The sequence below is a fragment of the Talpa europaea genome, assembly GCF_964194135.1.
Source record: "Talpa europaea genome assembly, chromosome: 6".
NCBI lineage: Eukaryota > Metazoa > Chordata > Mammalia > Eulipotyphla > Talpidae > Talpa > Talpa europaea.
The window spans coordinates 84,977,626-85,004,827 of NC_140072.1; positions in this window are offsets into that span (position 1 = coordinate 84,977,626).

The following is a 27,202-nucleotide window of genomic DNA, read 5'->3' on the forward strand; positions in this document are numbered from 1 at the left end:
ACAGGAGAAAAATTTGTAACTCATATATACTACAAGGGACTAATGCCAACCTGGACATATAATCATTCATTCTTTCTTACATTTTCATCTTTTTTTTCTATGAGCATCTTCGCTAAAGTCTGTAAATATTTCTACTTTATAATAAATAAATACCCTTTTGACCTATGTAGTTTTCCTTTTTATCTGATATTTCTCATACATTTTTCTTTCAAAACCAATATTCGTATATAATAGTCCATATTTAACAGTTTCTTTCCCCTCATTCATCAACTTCTGCTTCCACTGAGACAGTGACACACATTGGTAATAAGTATTCTTTTTAATTTGTAGACCTTCAGCAATGAATAATAGATATGACTTCACCAATAATTAAAATGATATAATGCTACTTGATTTCTTTATATTATTTAATCTTAAGTCCTCTGATCACTTTGTTTTCATAATGCTACTCATCATAAGACTGTTTCTCATCCTATATGTTCTCTCCTAACATTCTGATAATTTTTTTTCAGTTACCATCAAGATCCAGTTTTATCCTATACATAATATTATGTATATATCTTCATTTCTGCACTCAACTTCCATGGTTTCAATAACTTTGCAAATTTTTTTGTTTGAAATTATTTTTTGTTTCTTCCATTGGGTCATCAGTCCTTAAAGTTGGTATGCCGTGAGTCTATTCATCCCTAGCACAGAGAACAGAGCTAATGAAAAGCTTGTTGAATGAGTGAAATTGATTTAATAAAGTGGAATAGCTTGATAATAATGGGACTCTACTAGAAGTTTTTGAGTGGAAAAGTTAAATAATTTAACAAATATTTTGTTAAAACTTATAAAAGAAATATCTGAGTGACAGTCAGAAAAAGCAGTATCAGATATAGGAGACAGAACAAAAGATAAGAAATTCCCAAGAATCAAGTAATAGCAATTTTCCTCTAACAAGACCAGAAAACAGACTGTGGTAACTTCCCAAAAAGGATATTGTTTAATCTCCCCAACTTTTCAATATGTTTCCTTACACACCAAAAGGGATCCTGTAAATGATTAAGTCAAGGACTTTGAGATGGGGAGATTATCCTCTACACCAAGGTGGATCCAATATAATCTCAAAAGTCATTGTAAGAGAAAGCCAAGTGCATCAGAATGAGAGAGAATACATGATATTAGAAGCCGAGGACAAGGATGCAGGGCCAAGTGCCAAGGAATGCAAGCATCTCTAGAAGAAGGAAAAGGTAAGGAAAAAATCATCCCTATAGGAGCTCAGGCCTAGTGGCTGAATCTACATTGCTGAATTCCAGAAGTGTAAGAGGGCAAATTTTCATTACTTGAAGCTGGTAAATTTGTGATGTTTTATTACAACAGCAATAAGAAACCAATACACAGAACCTGAGAAAATAAAATGGGACTCTCCGACCCGCAGAGACGAGGGAAACAACAAACCAAAACGCCCAACAAGAAAAACGGATGCAGCAAGCGGGACTGTGAGTGGAAAGGAACTATTTCAGCCACCACACCCCGTGAACGGGAGCTGAGGCGAACCCTGCAGGACCCACCGCGGAGGTGAGCTCCACGCGCAATTAAAGAGAGCCCCGCCCACCAGGAGGAGACCAGCACCAGCACACAGCCCCGGCCGCCCGGTAAGCTTGCGCGAAAGCGGCGCTCGGATTGCAGCTGCCCAGGCCCCTGCGCCTGCGACCTAGGCTTGCGGGGAGACGGCGGAGGCCCTCCCTGAGTGAGCAGGAACAAGGTGCCCAGGCAGGGGAGCGGGATTCAAAAGGCGCCATTCCCGCGCCACTGATCTGGGCTACAGTCCGCGTCCTGGAACTGAGGGCTTTGGAACTGAGACCCGGGCGGAGGCCCTCCCTGAGTGAGCAGGAACAAGGCGCCCAGGCAGGGGAGCGGGACTCAAAAGGCGCCATTCCCGTGCCACTGATCTGGGCTACAGCCCGCGTCCTGGAACTGAGGGCTTTGGAACTGAGACCCGGGGCACGAAATTAGGGGCGTGGGTTCCCCACGTCGGTGGGGCACAAGGCAGACACAGCACCCCAAAGCCGTTGAGGTGTACCCTACCATCCCCGCTCTGCTCCCTGTCCCACGGGGTGGAAAATCAGCTCCCCAAGGGCTCTAGGAGAGATCTCTGGTGCCACCTAGCGACTTGACCCCAGCACAGGCTACTGAAGGAGCTAGTGGCCAGCTGGGGAGTTAGCCCACACCGGGCCCCTTCTGAACAAGTAGTCTGAGCCCACAGGGAGAGCGAGCACCCACAGCCGGGGCAGACCAGGCGCGCAGAAGAGTGTGCCTGAGACCAGAAGCGCAGGGAGTGTGTCCCACATCACCATTTTAGAACAGGGACATTTCTTCAGTAAAAACTACCTGCAGAAGGCTTCCTCAGGAGCCAGAGGTGAGCGGGGGAAGTTCGCCCACGCCAGACCCCCTCTGGCCTGCAGTCCAAGCCCAGAGGGGAGCAGGAACCCACCGCCGGGGCACACCAGGCGCACAGGGGAGTGTGTCCCCACATCGGCATTTTAGAACAGGGACCTTTCTCCAGTAAAGGCTGCTTGAAACTGACAGATGACTCCTGGAAGAACCAGAGGGGAACAGAGAAGCCCACCCAAGATGCCGGCAAGTCCCAACAACACAGTGTCCCAACGCATACGGCAAATTAGAAAACAGACAGTAGGGAGGAGAAGAACCACACGCAACCTAGCAACTCTCCAGAGAAAAAGCACACCACAAAAAGAAAGCCAGCCCCCAGATTGCAACGACAATAACTTGGAAGAATTTCTGAGCCTTCCAGAAAGAGAATTTAAAATTGCCGTGATTAAAAAACTGACAGAAGTCATAAAGGAAAACAATGATAAGGGAAAAATAATCAACGATCAGAAGAATGCAATTGAGTCCCTAGAGAGGGAAAACAATGGTCAGAAGAAAGAAATTGAGTCCCTAAAGAGGGAAGTAAAAGAAATGCAGGAGATCAAAGAATTAATGGAAGAACTAAAGAATTCTGGGAAAAGCAATGAAAGCAGAATAGATGAAATGGAAGAATGAATAAGTAATCTTGAAGACACAGAAATAAAAAGAACCAAAACAGAAAAGGAAAGAGAAGTACGAAGGAAAAAGAACGAAGAAAGACTTCGGGAACTATCTGACTCCATGAGGAAAGGAAATATAAGAGTTATAGGAATACCAGAAGGAGAGGAGAGAGATGTAGGAACAGAGAAAATATTCAAAGAGATAATTGAAGAGAACTTCCCAAATGTGAAGAAGGAGCTGAAAATTGATATACAAGAAGCAAGAAGAACACCAAACTTCCACGACGAAAGGAAAAATACAGCAAGACACATAATAGTAAAGCTCCCAAGAATCCAGGACAAGGAAAAAATAATGAAGCTGGCAAGAGGGAAGAAACAGATAACATTCAAAGGAAAACCAATCAGGCTGACATCAGACTTCTCCGAAGAAACACTACGGGCAAGGAGAGAGTGGAGGGACATAGTCAACAGACTCCAAGAAAACAGATGCCAACCAAGAATACTCTATCCCGCAAAGCTCTCCTTCCTCTTTGAAGAAAGAATATGGACCTTCCCAGACAAACAGAAACTCCGGAATTTCATTGCAACTAAACCCCCACTCCAAAAAATACTACAAGGAGTCCTAAAGCCAGAACCTCAGAGCGACGAATAACAATGAAAGAAGGCCAAAAAAAAAAAAGTTATTAAAAGAATAAATAAATAAAATCAAAGGAAAGACAAACACAATGGCAAATACAGATGTTAACATATCAATATTAACTCTAAATGTAAATGGACTAAACTCTTCAATAAAAAGACACAGAGTTGCAGCCTGGATTAAGAAACAAAACCCAACCTTTTGCTGTCTCCAGGAAACACATTTAGCTACAAAAGATAAAAATAGGCTCAAAGTTAAAGGATGGAAAACAATCCTACAAGCAAATGGACCAAAAAAGAAAGCAGGAACAGCTATACTTATATCAGATAAAACAGATTTCAAACTCAAAAAGATAAAAAGAGACCCCAATGGTCACTACATTATGATCAAGGGGACAATACTTCAAGAAGAAATAACACTCATTAACATATACTCACCAAACGAAGGAGCACCAAAATATATCAGACAACTGTTGTCCTCTCTGAAAACAGACATCAGAGAAAACACATACGTAGTGGGAGACTTCAACACACCACTATCAACAATGGATAGATCAACAAGACAAAAAATAAGTAAAGAAACCAAAGCTCTAAATAAAGACCTAGAGCAATTGGGCTTAACAGACATCTATAGAACACTAAACCCCAAAAAAATGGAGTATACATTTTTCTCAAGCGCACACGGATCATTCTCCAGGATTGATCACATACTGGGGCACAAGACAAACATCAACAGATACACCAAGATTGAAATCATATCAACCATCTTTTCTGACCATGAAGGCATCAAACTAGAAATAAACCATAAAAAGAAGGCAAGGAACTTTCCTACCTCATGGAGATTAAAAACCACACTACTGGAAGACCATTGGACTAAGGAGGAGATCAAAGAAGAAATTAAAAAATTTTTTGAATTGAACGACAAGGAGGACACCAATATCCTAAATGTATGGGATGCAGCAAAAGCAGTAATAAGAGGAAAATATATAGCAATAGAAGCTCACATCAAGAAACAAGAAAGAACGCAAAGAAACAACCTAATCTCGAAGCTCAAAGATCTAGAAAAAGAACAACAAAAAAACCCCAAAACCAGTAGAAGAAAAGAAATAATAAAAACCAAAGCAGAAATAAATGAAATTGAAACTAAAAAAACAATCCAAAAGATCAATGAAACCAAGAGCTGGTTCTTTGAAAAAATCAATAAAATAGACAAACCCCTAGCCAGGCTCACAAAGGAAAAAAGGGAGAAAGCACAAATAAACAGGATCATCAATGAAAGAGGAGAAATCACAACGGACACAGCAGAAATCAAAAGAATAATCAGTAACTACTATGAACAGTTATATGGAAACAAGTTTAACAATCTAGAGGAGATGGACAAATTCCTACAACTCTACAATCACCCAAAGCTAGATAAAGAAGAAATAGAACACCTAAACAGACCAATTACAATTAGCGAAATTGAAATGGTAATCAAAAACCTCCCCAAAAACAAAAGCCCAGGACCTGATGGATTTACAAATGAATTCTACCAAACATTCAGAGACGAATTAGTGCCTATCCTTCACAAACTCTTCCAAAAAATTGAGAAGGAAGGGACAATACCAAACACGTTCTATGAAGCCAACATTACACTAATACCAAAACCGAACAAGGACAACACAAAAAAGGAAAACTACAGGCCAATCTCCCTAATGAACACTGATGCAAAAATCCTCAATAAAATTTTAGCTATCAGAATCCAACAATGTATCCATAAGATAATTCACCACGACCAAGTTGGATTCATTCCAGGGGCACAAGGATGGTTTAACATCCGAAAATCAATCAACGTTATCCAACACATCAACAAAAAGAAATATAAAAACCATATGATAATATCAATAGATGCTGAGAAAGCTTTCGACAAAGTGCAACACCCATTCATGATAAAAGCCCTTGAAATTCTTGGGATACAAGGAACATACCTCAACATCATAAAGGCCATCTATGACAAGCCAACAGCCAGTATCATTCTCAATGGTGAAAAGCTGAAAGCAATTCCATTAAGATCTGGAACAAGACAAGGATGTCCACTCTCACCATTGCTTTTCAATATAATACTGGAAGTCCTAGCCAGGGCAATACGACAAGAGAAAGACATCCAAGGAATCCAAATAGGAAAAGAAGAAGTCAAACTATCACTATTTGCATACGATATGATATTATACATAGAGAACCCCAAAAACTCCACAGAAAAGCTAATTCAACTCATCAATCAGTTCAGTAAAGTGGCAGGATACAAAATCAACACGCAAAAGTCAGTAGCCTTCCTATACACAAACAATAAATCTGAAGAAGAAGAAATCAAAAAGACCATCCCTTTTGTTATTGAAACAAAAAAAATCAAATATTTGGGAGTAAATCTAACAAAAGAGGTAAAGGACCTATACAAAGAAAACTATAAAACACTGTTAAAAGAAATAGAAGAAGACACAAAGAAATGGAAAGACATCCCCTGCTCATGGATTGGAAGAATAAACATTATTAAAATGGCCATCCTTCCAAAAGCAATATACAGATTCAATGCTATTCCAATCAAAATTTCAATGTCATTCTTCAAAGAAATAGAACAATTATTGATGAAATTCATATGGAATCACAAAAAACCCCGAATAGCCAAAGCTCTCCTGAAAAAAAAAGAAGGGAATGGAGGCATCAGACTCCCAGACTTCAAACTATACTACAAAGCCATAATCATCAAAACCGCATGGTATTGGAACAAGAACAGACATACAGACCAATGGAATCGAATAGAAAATCCAGAAATAAACCCACAGGTTTATGGTCAACTAATCTTTGACAAAGGAGCAAAGACTATGCATTGGAGCAAAGAAAGTTTGTTCAATAAATGGTGCTGGGAAAACTGGGTCGCTACATGCAAAAGAATGAAGCTTGACCACCACCTCACACCATACACAAAAATCAACTCAAAATGGATTAAAGAACTAGACATAAGACCTGAAACCATAAAATATATAGAAGGAAATATAGGCGAAACACTACGTGATTTGCACATCAAAGACATCTTTACAGACACATCACCCAAAGCAGTGATAGTGAAGGCAAAGATAAACAGCTGGGACTATATCAAATTAAAGAGCTTTTGCACAGCAAAAGAGACAATAACAAAAACAAAGAGAATCCCCACCAACTGGGAGAACATTTTTGCACCCAACACTAATGATAAAGGACTGATCACAAAAATCGGCAAAGAGCTCATGAGACTCAACAACAACAAAGAAAATAATCCAGTCAAAAAATGGGCAGAAGAGCTTAAAAGAAACTTCTCTGAAGAGGAAATGCAAATGGCCAACAGGCATATGAAAAAATGTTCAACATCACTTGTCATCAGGGAAATGCAAATCAAAACTACCATGAGATACCATCTTACACCAGTGAGAATGGCACATATTAAAAAAACTAGCAACAACAAATGTTGGCGAGGGTGTGGAGAAAAAGGAACTCTTCTGCACTGTTGGTGGGAGTGCAAACTGGTCCAACCACTGTGGAAAGCTGTGTGGAGATTTCTGGACCTACTAAACATAGAGCTTCCATATGACCCAGCAATTCCACTCCTAGGTATTTACCCAAAGGACACAGAAACATCAATTCCAAAGAACACCTGCACCCCTATGTTTATAGCAGCACTGTTTACAATAGCTAAGCTTTGGAAACAACCCAAATGCCCAAAAATAGATGACTGGATCAAGAAGATGTGGTACATATATACCATGGAATATTACTCAGCATTCAAAAAAGATAAACACATGCAATTTGCTGCAACATGGATGGCGCTGGAAGGGATCATGCTCAGCGAAATAAGCCAAAAAGAAAAAGAAAAATACCGGATGGTCTCACTCATAGCAGGAATCTAGAAAACTTAAATAAGGGACCAGGAAAATGAATAACTATAAGAAAGTGAAAATCAAAATCAACAAAAAACTATGAACCAGAGACACTTTTAGGGGGGCGGGGGCGGGAGGGGAGGGATTGGGGTCAGAATGGGGGGCTGCAATTGTATGGGGAATATAACAATAAAATTTATAAAAAAAAAAAAAAAAAAAAGAAAAGAAAATGGGAAATTGAAAAAAGAAATAGTAGGTGTAAACCATATGGATGAAAAAAAACTTTTAGTAAATGAAATGAAAACTAGACATTTGAGAAAAAAATATCATCAAGACTTTTTATCACAAGAGAATTGTTTATGTTTAAAAGAAGAAAATAAAAGTAGAAAAGAAATTATTGAAGATTTTGAAAAGAAGCTTAGAGAGGATGAGTTGCTAATGAAGTCAGGAAAGAATACAGTAATAAGCACAAGTCCCCAAGTCTAGTTTTGTGGCCATCATTGTCAATCTCCATCTTTTGTACTTTACAGAAGAATTTCAGTAAGTCTTAGAGTGACCCACTTATTGATGAGAATACAGGACTTGCATCCAAGTCTTCCTGGTACAAAGTCCATGTTCCTAACCCTTCAAAAAAAAGTAAAGGTTAGTGCTATTGTCAAGTTATAGCTTCTGTTGTTTGAGATGAAAGGGAAGAAAGTGAAAATGGATGAAGAAACAGATATACTTTGGACATAAGAGGATGAAGATGAATGTACTTAAAATAAGGAAAAAAAAACTGATGTTTTTAGTGAGTCAAATTTAAAGTTATTAGGTAAGATCAAAATCTTTGCCCACAGAATCACAATATTCGGTCAATATGTGATTTTATACACAATTTTAATAACTGCTAAATGATCAAGTTTCAATTTTACTAAATTTCTGTGCTGTTCCCTTAAAAGATTAAAAAACAAAAGGAAAACATAACATGCCAGTGTATTCAAGTTGAGTCTTAATCAAAATACATTACATTTCTAGTAATTTTCAGTGTACTAGCTATTTTCTCACATCTCAAAGTGGTAGATTTTGCTCGGTAAGAGAAAGTCCAACAGACTTTGCAGAACACCATGTAAATTGACTTATCTGAATGGTATTCTGTGCTTCTAATTTGGGAAGGTGCTTTGTTTAACAATTTGTCTGCATCCAAAAAAGGAAAAGAGTACAATATGAATCGAGTAAGTACAGAGAATCAGCCATTAGTGTGCTGACATTTTCGCTAAGAATTTTTAATCGTATATTTATACTTTCTTAAATATCTATGAACCATTTTAATTTTAAACAATTAGATCAGAGCCATTAAACAAATATGAAGTGTGTGTATTTAGGCCAAGTTATGAAGATAATTTAAAATGCAAATCAACGACTTAAAATGACCTAAGTTGGGAAACATTTCAAGTGAGTGGGCCAGCCTGGGTGGTTGCATAGAAGCAATAAACAACATAAATTAAAAATTTCAAATAAAATGTTGGATAGCAGAATCAAAATTTTTACTGAAGTGGAAAGAACAGTACCATCATTTTAAGAAGTACAATTGTGATGTAGATAACAAAAGTGAAATAATATTCCAGAGTTTATAGGAAAAGGAAAAGTTTATTATAACATAAATGGAGAATGGAGAAAAGAAGTACAAAGAAAGTATGACAAGTGTCCCTGCAGGAAAATAGGACTAAACCAAATAAATAAATAAATAAATAAATAAATAAATAAATAAATAAAATGGTTTTACACAACTTAATTCCCTGACGAGCCACTGACTTTCTTTTTGCTTATTTTTTTTAAATTATTTTATTTTATATAATCCTTACATCATTTTTCATTTTTGCACAATGTACGCATTTTCATTTTGGTTATAGTCCCCATACAGTTCCCACCCCCCTTATTCTGACCCTAATCCCTCTTCTCCTTCCCACCCCCCTCCCGCCCCGCCGAGTAGTGTGTCTCTGGTCTATAGTTACTTGTTTTTGATCCATTGCCAGAGCCAACAACAAATGCTATTAGGCTTTCTGCTACACAGGTGTCACTGGAGACTGCACTTAGAGTTCCCTTTAAGCAAAGGGACTAAAATACCCTTCTGAACATGAAAGATCTCTGATGGCTGAAGCTTCTGATTCTTCAACCGAGATAAATCAAACCACTGTTTTCTTGATGTCTGATTCTGCCTTGGTCTGAGATTTCCTAGTTATTCTGAGTACCACAAGAGGAAAAGCCACAACAAAGAATTAAAAACAATGAGAAGAAAAGGAATATAGTGGGAGAGATATAGCAGGATCATACCTAGGTGATTTGAACCCAGAACAGATAATTAGAAAATTTATAGGAAAAAATACAGGGAATCAAGTTTAAAAACACAGATGCCTCCAGAACAAGTCAATGGATTTTCCACAAAGGAAAGAGAGTTGGCTGCATCATTCTTACTAAAGCCATTGTTTTCTTCCTCCAAAGCTTAGCTTGTTACAGGAGGCTATTTCTTATTTCACTTTTATCATAAAAATAAGACATCTTTTTGGCTCATATCCTTATTTTTATCTAAAATTTTCCATATCAAACTTATCTTTTGTGGTCACGGATTTTTTTTCTAGTGGTTTCCCATGCTTCATCTCAGAGTTTTATGAACCCATCATGCAAACCCTTATGTAATTTAGCCTGAAATCTAAATAATCCTCTTCACCCATTTTGCTCATCTTAGAATCTTTGCATACCCTAGATATAGAGAAGTTTTCTACATGCATATACTGAAGTCATTTTATGAAATTCTCCCACTTGTATTATTACTGTAATGAAAATATTACAGTAATATTTATATTCGCTCAAGTCAGTGTTAGGCCATAACTTGGCCTAAATACACACCAGATTTTTTTTCATCTCAATGTTATTGAATTTTCCCCTGTCTTGACTGCTTCTTATAATAGACTATACATAAGATCTTTGCTTTGCAATGTGTAATTCCACATGCAACATGTTTTGGATCTTGATAAATGACACATAATGCCAAGGCTGCATGTCTTTGATTCTCAAATTTTAATTTACTGAGAAGCAACTACCCAAGCAGAAGTAGTGTTAAGCATTCCAGGATAATATGATATAGTCTTTATTCGCAAGTGATTGAAATCACATCAAAGAAGAGAAAATTGCAGGTCAAAAATGGAATCTTTATGTGAAGTTGAAACAAAGAAAAGAAGTATTGATAGATCTGAAATCAATGCAAATTTGTGTATATAGTTTTCCATCATAATGAATAGGCAGTGGGAGGAGGGGAGAGCAATGAAAAAAGAAAAATGGCACAGACATGTATGATTTGTAGCATAAGGCTATGAGTCTTCTGCTCTGTATATTAAAATAATATATATAAGCAAAGTATTTGAAGCAGCTCTTCCCAAGCAATTCTGTTAGCCAAAGGTAAACTGTATAGAATGCCCCAAACTGGAAAAGGCATACAAATAGAAAGGAACATGAGAAATAAGATGGAATGCAAAATTTCCAAAATTATCATTCTATCCTATGAAGAGTTGAAATTAGGTAAATATGCCCAGACTGCAAAGATGGACATGTTGAGCTGTGCCCACTCCCCCCTCTCTATTCCCTTGTAACTCTAGATAAATACCCCTGCCCTCTGCCAATATCAGGACGGTAGTCTTTCAGACACTAGTCTACTGCCCTCCTCAATTTGTCAACAAATTAAACTACTTTTCTTTTCAAATTCTTTTTCCTTTTATTGGCTAAGGGAACCAAGAGTGGCCAGAACTCCAGTATAATTCTACCTTAATAATGAAAAGAATAATGTTTTTATAAGTAGGGCTTGCTATCTGCTGCAATGTTCTAAATGCTTCACATGTGACAACTAATTTAACCTCTACAACAACCCTATAAAATACATAGTATTAATATTCCCACTGACAGATGAGCAAACTGTGTGCCCAAGGTTGGTCATAATTTAAACTAAAACTGTAGGACTCATGGTCCACGATTTTAAATATTATCTTACAGTGCCTCTAATTTGCAACTTGTTCTTGGCTTGAGCTGCATTCAGCCTATTTTAATCAACTTTTTCCCCATGATTTGAGTAGCATAAACACTACCACCTTCAAGTAAAAGGAAAAACTATATAGGCTCTAACAGAAAATGTAAACTGTGGTGTAATCCAATGTGAATAGTGATCTACTTTTTGGAGTAGGTGGGTTTGGAGTGTGGGGGTCCTTGGGTTCACTCTGGGAAAGATTTCACCAGAGCTCTCCTTTCAGCAGCACATGGCGAGTTTCCCAGGCGAGTTTCTCCACAAGACGGAGACGTTAATTATATTTGAAGAGGAGGTTTATTAGGAAAAAGGGACAGAAGAATAAAGGATACTTGCATAGACAAAAGCAGGCAGAAAGAGCTGCCCTGAAAGGTACAGGTTTGCTGAGAGAGGCCTGCATGGTTACAGGCGGCCTTGAGGGGCGCTGCCCCCATTGAGGGAGGTCAGTGAGGAGAAGCCCCAGCAGGTACAGGTCATGGGCAGGTAGGAAGTCTGCTGCCTTGAGGAGGGAGAGAGTTGGTGAAAAGGAGCACTTGCATAGTCACAGGTGGGTGGAAGGACTGCTGCCCCATGCCAGTGCAGAAACTGCTCTGATATAGTCTCTTTGGGAGGGGCTCACTCCTTTGTGGAGTGGCCTGTTTGCTGCTGATTTTGGATAACTATGTAGGATCAAAAGGGACTGGAGATTCCACAGTGCACCCAATCTCTATATCTTTACCCTCAGGTCTGTGTTCCAGACACTCCCTACATCAGCCTGGTACCTGCTTGGGCCTTATGCCTTTTGATAAGGCACTGGCACCTAAGGATCTTGATTTCTATAGGTGGGTTAATGGTCATGTTAATCCCCTCTAACCCCACCTGTGGGTCTCCTAATCCTAAACAGCCTGTTCAGCCACCATTTTGTTAGCTGCAGTTCTGCATTTCTATGCAAGGTCAGAACTGCCCCTTCATTTATCAGATCCAAACCTTACAAGGTGCCTTTCAAATCAACCAAGATCTTAAAGCTAGATCACTCTGGGAAGGCTATGCATTTCGAGATATGATTGGGAATGCCCTGGGGACTGAGGACTGATGCACAAACCTGTTCCCAACTTATACATCACGAGGTATGACCGGAAACCCCTGGGGGGCTGAGGATGAGGTCCAATGTATGACAAGGGACCCCAGAAACTGATCAGTGGAAAGCCTTGTTGATAAGATTGATACCAAGGCTGGGGATCTAGAACTTGATCTGTATTACAATATTGAGACATCAAGCAGATGAGAAGTGCCTGGAGGCAGACTCACGACCCTTGATGACAGAGCACTTTTTCTAGTCTCACCCCTCCCTTTTCTCTTTGTCTTCCTTCCTCTCACAACTGATGCTGTATAATTTGTCTATCAATAAATAGGCCAGGATCTTGCTCTTCAGCAGCATCCTGTATTATGTAGCCTGCTCCATGACTCCCATTTCTTTATCAGTGTGGTGTTGCCCAACACAACACCCACCTCCTTGTGAAAGTCAGGTTTCAGTCTCGTGGTGCCTCCTTTAGGTTTTCTATCCTTTCCTCCATCAAATAGCATGAAGGAAAATGGCAGGCATTACACTAATACATTTGATTGTAAAACAGCAGGTACAATTATTTCAAGGCAACATTTCCCTCTATCGTTGAGTTTCCACACTATTTGGGAAAGATTTACCAAGACTCAGTGGTAGTGAAAGGGGGAATTCCAGTCTGGAAAAGAGAGCTTGGATCCAGCAGCCTATTTAAAGAGGCAGATGTTGGGGCCTGTGCAGGATTTCCCAAGGAGATAACAAATGCAGACAACAGGGTAGAAAATTCAACAGGATGCCGGATGCAGCTAAACCTGTGAAAGCATTTCAACAGCAAACCAAGACCACAGGAATGCAGTGCTTCTCTCCTGAACAAAAGATGATTATACCTTAAGCACAAAAAGTCAAAGGTCCTAAATTGTAGGCCTTAACTTAAAATAGCATTTCTCTCCCATTAGAACATTAACAAACTGGAAATTTTGCAGGATACCATATATCAAGGGTGCCCTCATTAATGCAGATTAACAAACTGGATTATAATTAGCAAAAGAAAAAACAACATGAATAGAAAAAATACATAACAAAATATTAATGACAGCTATTTTTAAAAAGATATTTGGGGGAATTTTTATTAAAGATAGACAAATCCTCTAGTAAAATATAAGTTTCATAAAGGCTTGATTGTCTTGTTCGTTTTTCTGTCCTTGCCTAGAACATTGCCTGGCACAAAGATGTGTTCAATAAATATTTGCTGAATAATTAAATTAATTAACAATCAAATGAATTAATGTTGGCTGACCAAGAACCACAGAGTATTTCTTTCTTTCTTTTACATAAACCTTACGTATTTGTGGCTGAAATTATATGTGAATGAAAATGGCATGTTGACCCTAATGATCAGTCTTATTAAAAAAGCTGATATCAGCGTATTAAAAAAGTTTTCAGAGAGTTCAGACTTCTCTTTTCTTGACTGTTGCCTTTTTCTTTCCCCAAGTTCAATGTACATGACTTCTTTTTGCTTTACTACCTTTAGGCCTATTTTAACTTAAATATGGGAACTTGACCATAGCATTTCCCTCCCCCCAACCTCTCTCTCTCTCTCTCTCTCTCTCTTTCTCTCTCTCTCCTTCTACTAATTAACTAGGACTGGGCTCTTAGTCACTTCAGAGAAAAAATAATAATCAATTCATTCACAGACATATGTGTTTATTTGTTGAAATCTCTGGTTTCTCCTGCCAGACAAAAATGTCCTCCACCAAATGCTTCTTTCAGTTCACCCTGTTTAGAGACAGAGAAAACCTTCAAGAACCCATGTGCAATTAAGGAGCCATCCATCTGCCCATGAAAATAAGAAACTGAAAATTTTTCAGAGTAGTCATTAGAAACACCTTAAATCAGCACATCAATACATTTGACACTGTTCTCTCTAAACCCTAAAGTCGCTGATTAGAACCAAAGTTGTATGCTAGACCTAGTCTGCAGTTTTATTATAAACAATGTGTTGAATGTTCTATCATCTCAGAGGTTTCCTAGGGCCCTGCCAACCATGTCTTGGCAAGTCAAAGCTAGGCACACCAGGTAACACTCATTTGTTTCTGCTAATGCTGCATCTCCTGAGACAGGAAATGACTTAATATGGCCACTATAATTGGTGCAGTATTAAGTGAAGAGCCACACTCCCAGAATGGTGACCCTTTTTCTCTTCCTCCTCTCCCTTCCTTTCTGTCCCTTCTCACTCTTTCCTCCAAAATATTCTGCATGAATATTTAAATAGGATTGAACCTGAAAGTCATTGTTCATGTTCCTTTTGATTTTCTTTTTTAACATTTGGGTTAGTTTTTTTTTTTTTTTTTTAATACAACTAAATTAATATAAGCTGGTTAAATATTACCTAGATTTTAATATATAGTTCATTATATATACTGCTAGTTAATTATATAGTTTAATGGAGGAGGGAAGAGTTTAATTTTTCAGCATTTTTTTGTAGTTAAAATGCAGTAATTTATAAATTTACACTACTACTCCAATATTACTATCATAGCATCTCCCTTAGTCAAATTTGTCTCTTTATTTCCTTTCAAATTCTCCATGCTTTTGCATGGGTCTTCATCTTGAATAATTTGAAACCTGACAACTCTATCTTCCATGAAATATGCATGAGAAACTGAGTTATAACTTCATTTTCCACTATATTTTTAACATCTTTCTTCTATAAACAGTGCACTTCACAAGCTTGTTTCACTTTTTAGTATTCTTGGGAACTTTATCATCTGTATAATTAATTATGAATATATTTGTTTTGGTTATTTTACCAATTAACCAACAATTTATAAACCCTAAGGTTCAAAAGATTGAATATGTGTTTAACTACTTTAGTTAAATACCATGGGTATTTGGCCAAAGGTTATGCAGAACCCCAAGAAGGATATCTGGAGAGCATGGAAACTGGATGCAAAGAAACCCTATGGATGATTCTAACATAAGACACTCTGAGACATTTTTGAAAAATTGAGTTGACATCTCCAGTTTTATATCTCAATGTCTGTATATAGGTATCTAAATCATCATACTCCAAGTCACATTTCCCTGGGGGAAAAAAAAAAAAAAAAAGACTACTATGTAACATCTGGAGGAAAACTTAGGGAAACATGATAAAATACTAAAATTCCGCCAAGGAATTTGTGGAAAAACATTGTATACTTCAAAATATCTTCCTCTTTCTTACTGTTTGTGATCCTTGAAGCTGTCTGCATATTAATGCATCATTCACAAAGGCCTTAAATCAATTTCTTCTCAAGAAAATTAATTTCCATTAAATGTCAATCAGATAAGAAATTTTACCAATTCACTGTTTTCTTCCTCCCTTTCAAGGCAGTGATTGTGATAAAAGTCATAGAATGTTACAACAGAAGTTACCTTAAGCAAATCTAGGCTAGCACTTATTTTTAACTTTTTTTAAGATTTATTTTTATTTATTAATGTATACAAGGACTGGGGTGTAGACTAGAGGTGTGAGGGGTGAGAGGACTCAACAGAGACAGAGTGGGGAACAGAACAGGCAGATCTACTGAAACACACTGCTGAGGGGAGCAGTGGGTAAGACAGGAGAGGTCTGCTATGTCATGTGGGTTAGCTCCCTGGCTTGGGATCTAACTCAAGATGCAGTGGCTGGTGATACCTTGCCCTTGCGCCACCAGGAAGGCCCCTATTTTTAATTCTTATACACAGAAAAAAATTTCAGATAAAATTTTATCATATAATAAGCAGTTTCTAGCTATGAGTTCTCAATGTTTTATTGCTATAGATGGCCCCACACAGGTAAATTTCTTTAAAATTGTGGAGTTCAGTTCCAGGACAATAATGTTAATGAGCTTACAGAAACGGATTCCAGGTCCTGCTCTTTCAATTAGGTTTTACAACTACCACCAACTATAAATTTTTTTAAAAAATAGAATCTTTAATGTTGGAGGGCCTCCTTGGTGACACAGGGGCTAAAGACAATGCTATCAAGCTATCCGCAACCACTGCAGCACGAGTTTGATCCCTGGCCGGACAGGGAGCAACCCACATGGTGCGGCAGACCTCTCCTATCTTACCCGCTGCTCCCCTCAGCAGTGTATTTCAGTAGATCTACCTGTTCTGGTCCCCACTCTGTCTCTGGTGAATCCTCTCACCCCCTCCCACACCTCTGGCCTGCATCCCAGCTCTTGTATGCATACATAAATACATCTTTTAAAAAAAACAACATTTAATGTTGTAATGTGATGTAAGAAACTACAATGAGATAAAATAACACACCAAAATCCTTGTCAGGAAAAACCTTATATTTATTTGGAAGAAAGATCTGTACTTGAATAAGTCAATTGTGATGGGAAGGACTATCTGCCTAATGAAAGGCTGTGATAAAGTTGCTCGGTATAGGAAAGGGTGAAAGATACCAGGTTCTGAGGAAAATATCTGGAAAAAATTATAATAAAGGAGCCAGTGAGATTAACCAAAGACAGAACAGTGAAGAACACCAGTGGTGTTATGATGGAGGTGAGAATTTGGAGAAATTATTTAATGAAGGGAAAATTTTTGGTGTAAGATAGGTGTCCATTCTCTCTCCTATAAATCTTCATTTACCTCTATACTGAACACTTAAGGTTTTGTTTTAGTGCATTTGAAATAAAGAGACATGGAAATGTCCTTAGCCAGCTTTGTGAGGACTGAAAATCTACCCTTGTGATTGCAGAAATGCAAGGTTGAGGATAGGACTTTAATTTGGATTGCAGAATAAGGAAAAATTATCTGATTAATCATCAAAATATATTCCCTTTGTACATTAATTTTGTTGCACAAATACTCTACCCATTTAAACTTTCCATAGACTACACATATACCCTCCCCTTAAAAAAACAAAAAAAACAAATCCTATACTACTATATTTGTTATTAAATTAGTTAAGCAATGCCAGTTAAGGTAGCCACGTGGGGGGCCCATGTAGGTAAACCAAGCCCATAAATGTTTCAAGGTTACCACATCAAAATACTAAGAACAGGGCCTCCCCGGTGGCACAGCAGGTTGAGCACAGCACTGTGAAGCTGTCCGCAGCCTCTGCAGCGCCAGTTCGATTCCTGGCCGGCCAGGGAGAATCCCACATGGCGAGGCAGACCTCTCCTGTTTTGCCCGCTGCTCTGCTCAGCAGTGCTTTCAGTCTGTAGGCCTGTTCTGCTCCCTGCTCTGTCTCTGGTGAATCCTCTCACTCTCCCGTGACTCTGGCCTGTACCCCAGCTCTTGTATAAATAAAAATAAATCTTTAAAAAATTAAAAACACTAAGAACAACCAATTACAAATTGCAAACAAGGTTTTAACCCACAGTCTGTTGCGTCGGGAAACACCGCACTGATAAAGAAACACAGGAGTAGTGGAGCAGGCTGCACAAAGCAGGATGCTGATCGAGAGCAAGGTCCTGGCCGTTTTTATTGATAGAAAAATCACACAGCATCAGCTACGTGGGGTAGGAGGACAAGAAGAAAAAGATGCATGAAACTAAGGAATATGATCCAGGGCTTGGGGAGACATGAATCTGCTGACCAGATAATTTCTTTTTTTTAAGATTTATTTATTTATACAAGCACTGGACACAGTCAGAAGCGCGGGAGAGTGAGAGAATTCACCAGAGCCAGAGCAGGGAGCAGAGCAGGCAGAAGGACCGAAGTACACTGCTGAGGGGAGCAGCGGGCGGCAGGAGAGGTCTGAGCGCCAGACCCTCCTCCGGTGGCCAGGGAGCAGCCGGGGATCGAACCGGCGCCAGGGAGCTTTGGGCAGCTTCGCAACCCAGCATTCAACCGCTGCGCCACCGGGGAGGCCCTGACCAGATAATTTTTATCAGCTTAACAACCAAGTGTTGTAATCGAAACCATACCTTAGCTCCGGGCCATGTTCTACTCTTATCAACAAGGCTTTCCACTGATCAGCTTCTGGAGTCCCTTGTCATATATAGGTCCTCGGCCCCCCACCCCGGGCATTCCCTGTCATACCTCTTGATGCATACCCTTCCCAGAGTGAGCAAGCTTTCTGCTCTCGGTTGATTTGAAAGGCTCCTTTTAAGGTTTGGCTCCTATGACTGATTGACCGGTTTCTGAAGGGCACTTCTGACCTTTTATAGGAATGCAGAACTGCAGGAAACAATAATGGTGACCAAACAGGCTGCTTAAGTCTAGCAGACCTAAAACAGTCAATCAAATAACTAAGTTTTTTACTCCTGCACTGTCTCTATATTGCCTTTTCCTCCACACCTGATGGTGAAGCACTATTTTCTATTGGTGCTGCACAGTTCAATGCAATTCAATCTTTGCTCAAATAAGTACTCAAAAATGTTTAATATGCATCAGTTATCTTTTTTTTTTTTTACTAAGAGTAGTGGTTATATATACTATGACCTATATGGACCGAATATTTAGAACAGTAGTGTAGGGTCATTTAATAATGTTCACATTAAAATGCACTCATGGCACCAAATTGGGTTAAATAATATCTTGGAGCTCATATGTGTTTAGTTAATCTAAATCATGGATGTTCTTTATATCTGTTATCATACATGATCTTTTAGCATGGCACTCAAAGACATAGTAAACATATTTGCATTTTACACAGTGCTCTCAATCATAAATTTCTATGGAACAGATTGGTTTGTATGGATATTACCTTGTCACATAAAAAGTAATTAAGATTGTTTAGCTCAGTTTTTTCTCAACATTTTTTATCTGTTTCATATCTGAAATCTACTAAGAGCTTTGAAAACATGATTTATTCTGTTAGAAAAGCTTAAATTTCTGTGCATAATGATATTAATGTTAAATAAGTCTGTATTTCAGATTCAGCAAGCATAATGATAATATTTTGCATTAATAAGTCTTCATATTTGCAAATCAAAACTACCATGAGATACCATCTTACACCAGTGAGAATGGCACATATTAAAAAAACTAGCAACAACAAATGTTGGCGAGGGTGTGGAGAAAAAGGAACTCTTCTGCACTGTTGGTGGGAGTGCAAACTGGTCCAACCACTGTGGAAAGCTGTATGGAGATTTCTGGACCTACTAAACATAGAGCTTCCATATGATCCAGCAATTCCACTCCTAGATATTTACCCAAAGGACACAGAAACATCAATTCCAAAGAGCACCTGCACCCCTATGTTTATAGCAGCACTGTTTACAATAGCTAAGCTTTGGAAACAACCCAAATGCCCAAAAATAGATGACTGGATCAAGAAGATGTGGTACATATATACCATGGAATATTACTCAGCATTCAAAAAAGATAAACACATGCAATTTGCAGCAACATGGATGGCGCTGGAAGGGATCATGCTCAGCAAAATAAGCCAAAAAGAAAAAGAAAAATACCGGATGGTCTCACTCATAGCAGGAATCTAGAAAACTTAAATAAGGGACCAGGAAAATGAATAACTATAAGAAAGTGAAAATCAAAATCAACAAAAAACTATGAACCAGAGACACTATTAGGGGGGCGGGGGTGGGAGGGGAGGGATTGGGGTCAGAATGGGGGGGCTGCAATTGTATGGGGAATATAACAATAAAATTTATTAAAAAAAAAAATAAGTCTTCATATTTTCCATTTTGGAATTGACCTTTTTCTAAAAACACAATTTAGATTTCATCATCAATTTCAAAATTGATGATTTTTCATTAAGAAACAAAAATATTTAGTAACTTTCAACTACACATATGCTTTCTAACCATAGTTACCAACAAAATTAGGTAGTAAATAATCAGTTAAAAAAATAATATATTGGAGCCTCCCTGGTGGTGCAAGGGGTTAAGATGCAACCTATGAAGTTATCCACAGCCACTGTAGCACGAGTTTGATCCCCGGCCAGGGAGCGACCCACATGGCGCGACAGACCTCTCCTGCCATGCCTGCTGCTCCCCTCAGCAGTGTATTTCGTCAGTCTGCCTGTTCTGCTCCCCGCTCTGGCTCTGGTGAATTCTCTCACCCTCCCATGCTTCTGACTGTGCCCAGCGCTTGTATAAATAAATAAATAAATAAATAAATAAATAAATAAATAAATAAATAAATCTTTAAAATAATAATAATAATATGATAAAACTCAATTGCAAGGTAATCATCTTCAGAATAGGAATAGGGATTATAATAATACTGCTTCTTAGATATCAAACATGTACTAGGAACCCCTCTAAGTAATTTTACTGATTATTTTCTTTAAGTCTCCAAACAACCCTAGAAATTAATTTTTCTCATGATGAAGTCATTGAGATACAGAGCTACTTGGATAATGTACCAAATATTACAAAGTAATAGATAACCAATTCTACCTCCAAAACGCAAAGGCTTCCAATGTGCAAACGTCATGAGGGTTTAGTTCAGTGAGTTTTGAAACAATCTAATTTTAGATTTGGTCTAATGAATTGAGAAAATATTGTTATATCTAAAACAAACAGATGCATCTGCATCTCCAAATTGTAGCTTACATGAAGAAATAATCTTGAATTTTGAAACTGCAAATCTGTTTAGTTTTTAGTTCCATGAACAAAGTGTTCATGGAAAAATGCTTGGAGCACAGCAAAACAAACAAGCAAACAATAACCCTAAAAATCTCCCCCTTCTATTGCTAGCTAATAATTGAGATAATATGCCAAGTGATTGACCATTTCTGTAGAACTCAAAATACAGTGTTTAATGGCATCTCTGCCAATTTAATTTCAGTAACTCATTTATAAAAGTCCTTTGGGATAAACTTTTTTCAAAAACATGTCTTAAAGTCAAACTAGAAAAACTTGTATAAATCCTTTTTTTAAAGCTGAAAGAATTTTTAAAGAGGACTTATTCAAATTAAAAGATGCTACTAAGGCAAACAAACTTTAGCTACACTTGTTTCTATGGTATCCACATACCTTTCTTTACACACATACACACAACTTACAATTCCCTTCCCTTTAATTTTTTACCATTTTCTTATTTTAAAACTCAACAAGATAATAACTAAGACATGGAAGTTAATAATATAATTTAAGCCAAGCATATTTTTGTATGAAAAAGCAGATAACTAAGGCAGTGCGAATATGCTTCATTATTTGAATTCTTTCTCTCTCAATTTTATTTTATCCTGCAAAGAGAGGGAGAAAGAAAACATACAGACACTTGTAGAATCTCTGGGATACTGATTTCATCTCCTCCTTATTTCCTGCAGAAATGGTGGCTTTGAAAGTGGCTCCCTCTCCAGCATCAATTAGTTATTTATAATGTGCCAGTGGTTCTCCTCTTACACTTAATATGGGGAAAGATACAAAATGAGCACTGTGCAAAATACTTGGCAAATAAAGCAAAGAAGCAATTTTGTTGGTTTTCCTCTAGTTTCTCCAACAGAAACTAAATAAAAATCACATTTTTTATAGTAATAGTCTTTAAAGCCTCAAGGTGAATAAAGATTTAGGAAAATGGAAAGATTCATAAATAAATCTACTAGATCTTATATTCATCTAAGGAAATGTTAAATACTGTCTTGGAATTATAAATAGTATCTGTCATAGAAGGTTTTTAACTATTTTGATGCTATCACAAAAGAAATAGAATAAAATAAAAAACCCACAATCCTTATACTTTTGAAATAATATAAAGTCAACAGAAATAATGAATAGATTTTCTGATAGACTAAAATAGATATCAATGAGTAGAAAAGATGGAACATATCTAATTAAATGGAAGTTAACTTGAAATAAATGTAAAATCAGTTAATAATAAAGAAAAATTATTGAAAGTCATGGAGATCTACTTATAAGCAAATTTGTCAGATTTGGGCATTTTAGTTGATGATTCTTCTATTAAAAGTCAATTATGGACTATATTAATAAAAATAGACTATATTAATAAAAATACAGACTGTCAGGAAGCATCAGAGAACACAACCTATGAAAAAAAGGAAATTATCACCTTATTCCATGTTTCTCTGATGAGTGTATTTAATTTAAAACAACTATGGACAAATAAAGATCTGTTGAAAGGCAAGCAACAAGAGGGTATGAGAATTCTATCATATGAAGTAAAGCTGAAGGATTAGGACACAGAGCTTAGACAAAAGAAGATTAGGGCAAATGTTGGAGAAGAGAGTAAGTTTTCTCTTTCTCTCACTATGTGAGTCAGGTCTGATTCTTCTCAAAATGACATCTGGGCCTCAAAGACAGAAAAATGTTCCAGAACTCAAAACTGTGTCCTTATGGAGTAGGTTGTCATGTTTGTCAGATCTCTTTTGCCCACAAGTGGGAAAAAAAAAATTAAGGAAAGAAGGACATAATGACCCACACACTTGAGAAAACCAATGGTGCTAGCTCTGGGCACAGTGCTTACGGAGATTCAAAGGCAACATCACGCTCTCCATTTCTGAGCTTTCAACTCTTATGTGTTTGGTTTCTTTCTAAGGCAAGCTTTTGATATAAGAGACCTAAGAGGACCACTGTCTACTCCAAGCTTGCCAGCACTTGAACTCCCAGGAAAAAGAAAGTAGTCCTTATTTCCATTTGTGAGTTATAATAGAGAAGGCTCCCAGGTGGCCACTTCTTGGACCAATACCTATAGACAGGGGGAGAGATGCTAGGAAAGACCTACCCTGGCTCATGTTCTGCTCCTAAAAGCAGAGCAATATGATTGACATCACAGAATCACTCTGAGTAGAAAAGAGGACACGTGGGACCTGTGTAGGCAAAAATAAACCAGCAGTAAAGCAAAACAAAATTAAATTAAAAGGGATGTTACCACAGCTATTTGGGATGGTAACAATTTTTTTCATCTTGAATATGTTTAAGCAGAAGTTTAAAAACAACCTCTCAGTGACAAATGGTCAATTTAGCCCTTGTCAGCTGTGGGACCTGGCAAGTCCTCCTCGTTTCTTGTTCAGTCAACAGGTGATCACTGAGCATGTACAACATGGCAGGCCATGTGGACATGACGCTGCACCAGACACATAAAATTCTCCTCCTGAAAAACTTACAACCTACAGTCTCTAAACTGTAAAAGATGCTATATTTTCTGCATAACATGAGTGCAATTAAAAAAAAAAGGTATGTGGAAACTATTATAAAAAAATATATGAATGCAATATATAAAGAAGCATAATTAGAATAACTAATATTTGTGCTGGGAGAGGTAGAAGGGAGTTAAAAGCAAACTTCATCTCTAAATGGATTTAATATACACAAGCCATGTACAGCCTGCCCTGTTCTACTTGATGCCCTGTGATCTAGTCCAAAACTAATTATTTCATTATTTCCAGAAATTATCAAGGGAGAAAAAGCCCCAGGGAGGCTTCTCAGTCAGGGATTAGGCCTAGACTATCTAGAAGACTATCTCATAGGCCATAAATACTATGATGTTGCTCTGGGTGAGTTCCACAGCAGGCTTCTCCCAGGCCTCCAAGAGTGGCACAAAGCAGGGCAACTTCTCAGAGTAGCCATAGTCTCTCAGCACCCACACTTCCAGAACACCAATGGCACTGGCCAGCTAAAGTAAACCTTGAAGGGCCTGGAACAACCTTGGGAAGAGTAAGTGCCCCTATCACCAGACACAGTTGACAGGGCTGAGAACAGCACTATCTTATCCACCAATGTGTCTCCAGTGCCTCACATATTTTTTCTTTTTTTTATTTTTATATTCCCTATATAATTGCAGCCCCAATTTTGACCCCAAACCCTCCTTTCCCCCACCCCCAAAGAGTGTCATTGGTTCATAGTTGTTTGTTGATTTTGATTTTTTCCTTTCTTATAGTTATTCTTTTTCCTGGTCCATATTTAGGTTTTCTAGATTCCTGTTATGAGTGAGACCATCTTTTTCTTTCTGGCTTATTTCGCTGAGCATGATCCCTTCCAGCTCCATCCATGTTGCTGCAAATTGCATGTGTTTATCTTTTTTGAATGCTGAGTAATATTTTCTGTGTGAATATCACTATTAGAGAAACATACTATAAGTCTAAATATCTTTTTTGGAAAATTCGTGAGTCACAGTCACTTCATTTTTCTACATCTCCACTTTCTAAACTGAGGGTCAAATGAAAATGAGTGTGAACTCATTCATAAACTCTAAAACACTAAATACATTTAAAGGATAAATAATGGAATATTGCTTCTTCTTACAGGTGGTGCTATTTCTTACAGGTGGCCTAATACTGACATTGTATTGCCTTGAATAAGTGCCAACCTTCCCATTGAAATCAACCTATTTAATGAAAGCAATTTAAAGTTTAAGAATTTGCTGTTTGGCGTTCCTGTTAGTGTAGGGGTTAAGTCTCAGCGCTATCAAGCTGTCACCAGCCACTGTGGCATGAGTTCAATTCCCAGCCAGGGAGCTAACCCACACGGCGCTGTGTTATCCACTGCTCCCCCAAGCAGTATATTTCAGTAAATCTGCCTATTTTGCTCCCCATTCTGTCTCTGGTGAATCTTTTCACCTCTGCACCTGTGGCCTACACCCAGTTCTTGTATGCATAAATAAATAAAAATAAATCTTAAAAAAAGAATTTGCCATTATCTATGAGATTCAAATACTTTTGTTTCATTTTGAATGAAAAAAAAAAAAGTGACCAAGTAACCTTGTATTTGAAAGAGAAAAGATTGATGGGAAAGGTTGTTTGGAAATGTGGAAAAATTAAGTTTCTTACCATTCTTTTAGACTTTACCTGATTATATCACTCATATTTTTTCCCCAGATACATACATGCTATAGTGACAGCTTCTGATCTATTGATATGAAATTTCAGGATTAAACAAAATATCTAAATCAGTCAGTGCTTGCCAAAGCCTGGTGCCTAAGCCACCAGACCAGGAATGTCAGTTTAGACCTGGGTTAGATTTGGTCCACATAAAACATCTTTAAACCAGCCATTGAAAACCGTGTGGCATTTCTTTTTAGTTCCTAAATAATAATGTCATACTTCCATTATAAGAATAAACCAAAAATTATCTGAAGAAATTTCATTCCATCTGAGGAAGGCAAATAGGACACAGACACCATGTCCAGATGGCTCAAAATGAAAATTTCCAGAAGCAATTGACACAATATTTACTTCAAAGGGGACATTTAAAATGAATGAAGAGCTCCACCCCTAGATAAGGACCATTGCTTTGGGATTGAAATGTCAATGAAATGACTGCTTTTTGTTTTTCTATTTTAAACATAAAATGAGTCCATGAATTTTTGAGGTAAAGAATTTTTTCAGATGTTCAGTGTTATTTGGGCATTAAAGATCAATAGAGTGGTACGTGAGATTTGTTTTGATTCCCATATTGAATACATTAGTAGTTGGCACTGAGAGGATTGGATGCCTTTTCAAAGATCTGCTTGTTTCTTCCTGTTTGTATTAATCTCCAATACCAACAGTTGTTCTTCTGGCAAGGATAAAGATATGTGTGTGTGTCTATATTTTATTTTATTGGAAGGACAACAAAATAAGAGAACCTCTAAAAGTATCTTTTAGGTTTTGATAGTTTCTGAAGTTCAGAGATTTCCAATAAGTGATCTTACTTTTTTTTTCTTTTGATAGAGAGCATCTGTTATCTCAGAGCTGTTTTCCGACACTTTTCCCAACATGGTACACATGGAACAAAGCTGAGAAGAGCTCTGCAAGGATGTGGCAACAAAACAGGAAACCCAGCAACTTGAGTAAAATTGTTGACCGATTTTTAAAGGAGGAAGCATACCTTTGCCAACAATTCTGCTAATAAGATCACCCAATTGTTCTGTATCACCTTACAGTTTTGTCTCCTCTTTCTCGTTTAAGATACATTATCAATAAATGCAAAACGGAGCTCTTTATGCTGCAGTGCAGTTTTCCACAAATAAAGACTGTCTGAACGAAGTTGGTCCCTTCCCATATGCTGGCTGGCTCTCTCTGGTCACACTTTCATACAATTCTGACCTATTTTTCCTACATATTCTGCATGGTGGGGGTAGGGGGTAAACAAACAGCTAGCCCACAAGTAAAGAATCCGTTCCTTATGATTCAAAGAATTTCTTTCAAAATTCAAAGGTTTAAGCTTCAAGGGGGAAAAGCAAAATGAGGCAATTGTGGCCAAAGAACGAGCATTTCATGTCAAAGGTATGTAGGCATGGACATTGTAGTTTTTGATATTTGTAACAGAAAAGAATGTACTTCCCTGGCTAATGTATCTGGAGAACTGCTCCTCCTGCAGAAGCACTGGTGAGCAGAGGCAACCAGACCTCCAGAATGGGCGGTTGAGGAATGGACCTTTGCTGGACACCTCTGGTTAGCACAGGAGAGCATTTAACTCTAAGTTTTGGTTTACATATCACAATGATTCCAATTTCCCCTGCTTTTACTGCTTCTCGATGTAATATTGGGATGGTTGATTTAGTACATCTTAATTTAGTATACAAAAATCTTTCTTCCTAAAACATGTTGGCTAATATCAGAACCTCTTTTTAAAAAAATGGTCCTTTTTTAATTCTGAAGAAAATAAACCTACAAAATTGAGAGTGTGATTTTCCCGAGGTTTGTTCTTACTTGCTCTCTCTCTCATACCTCCTC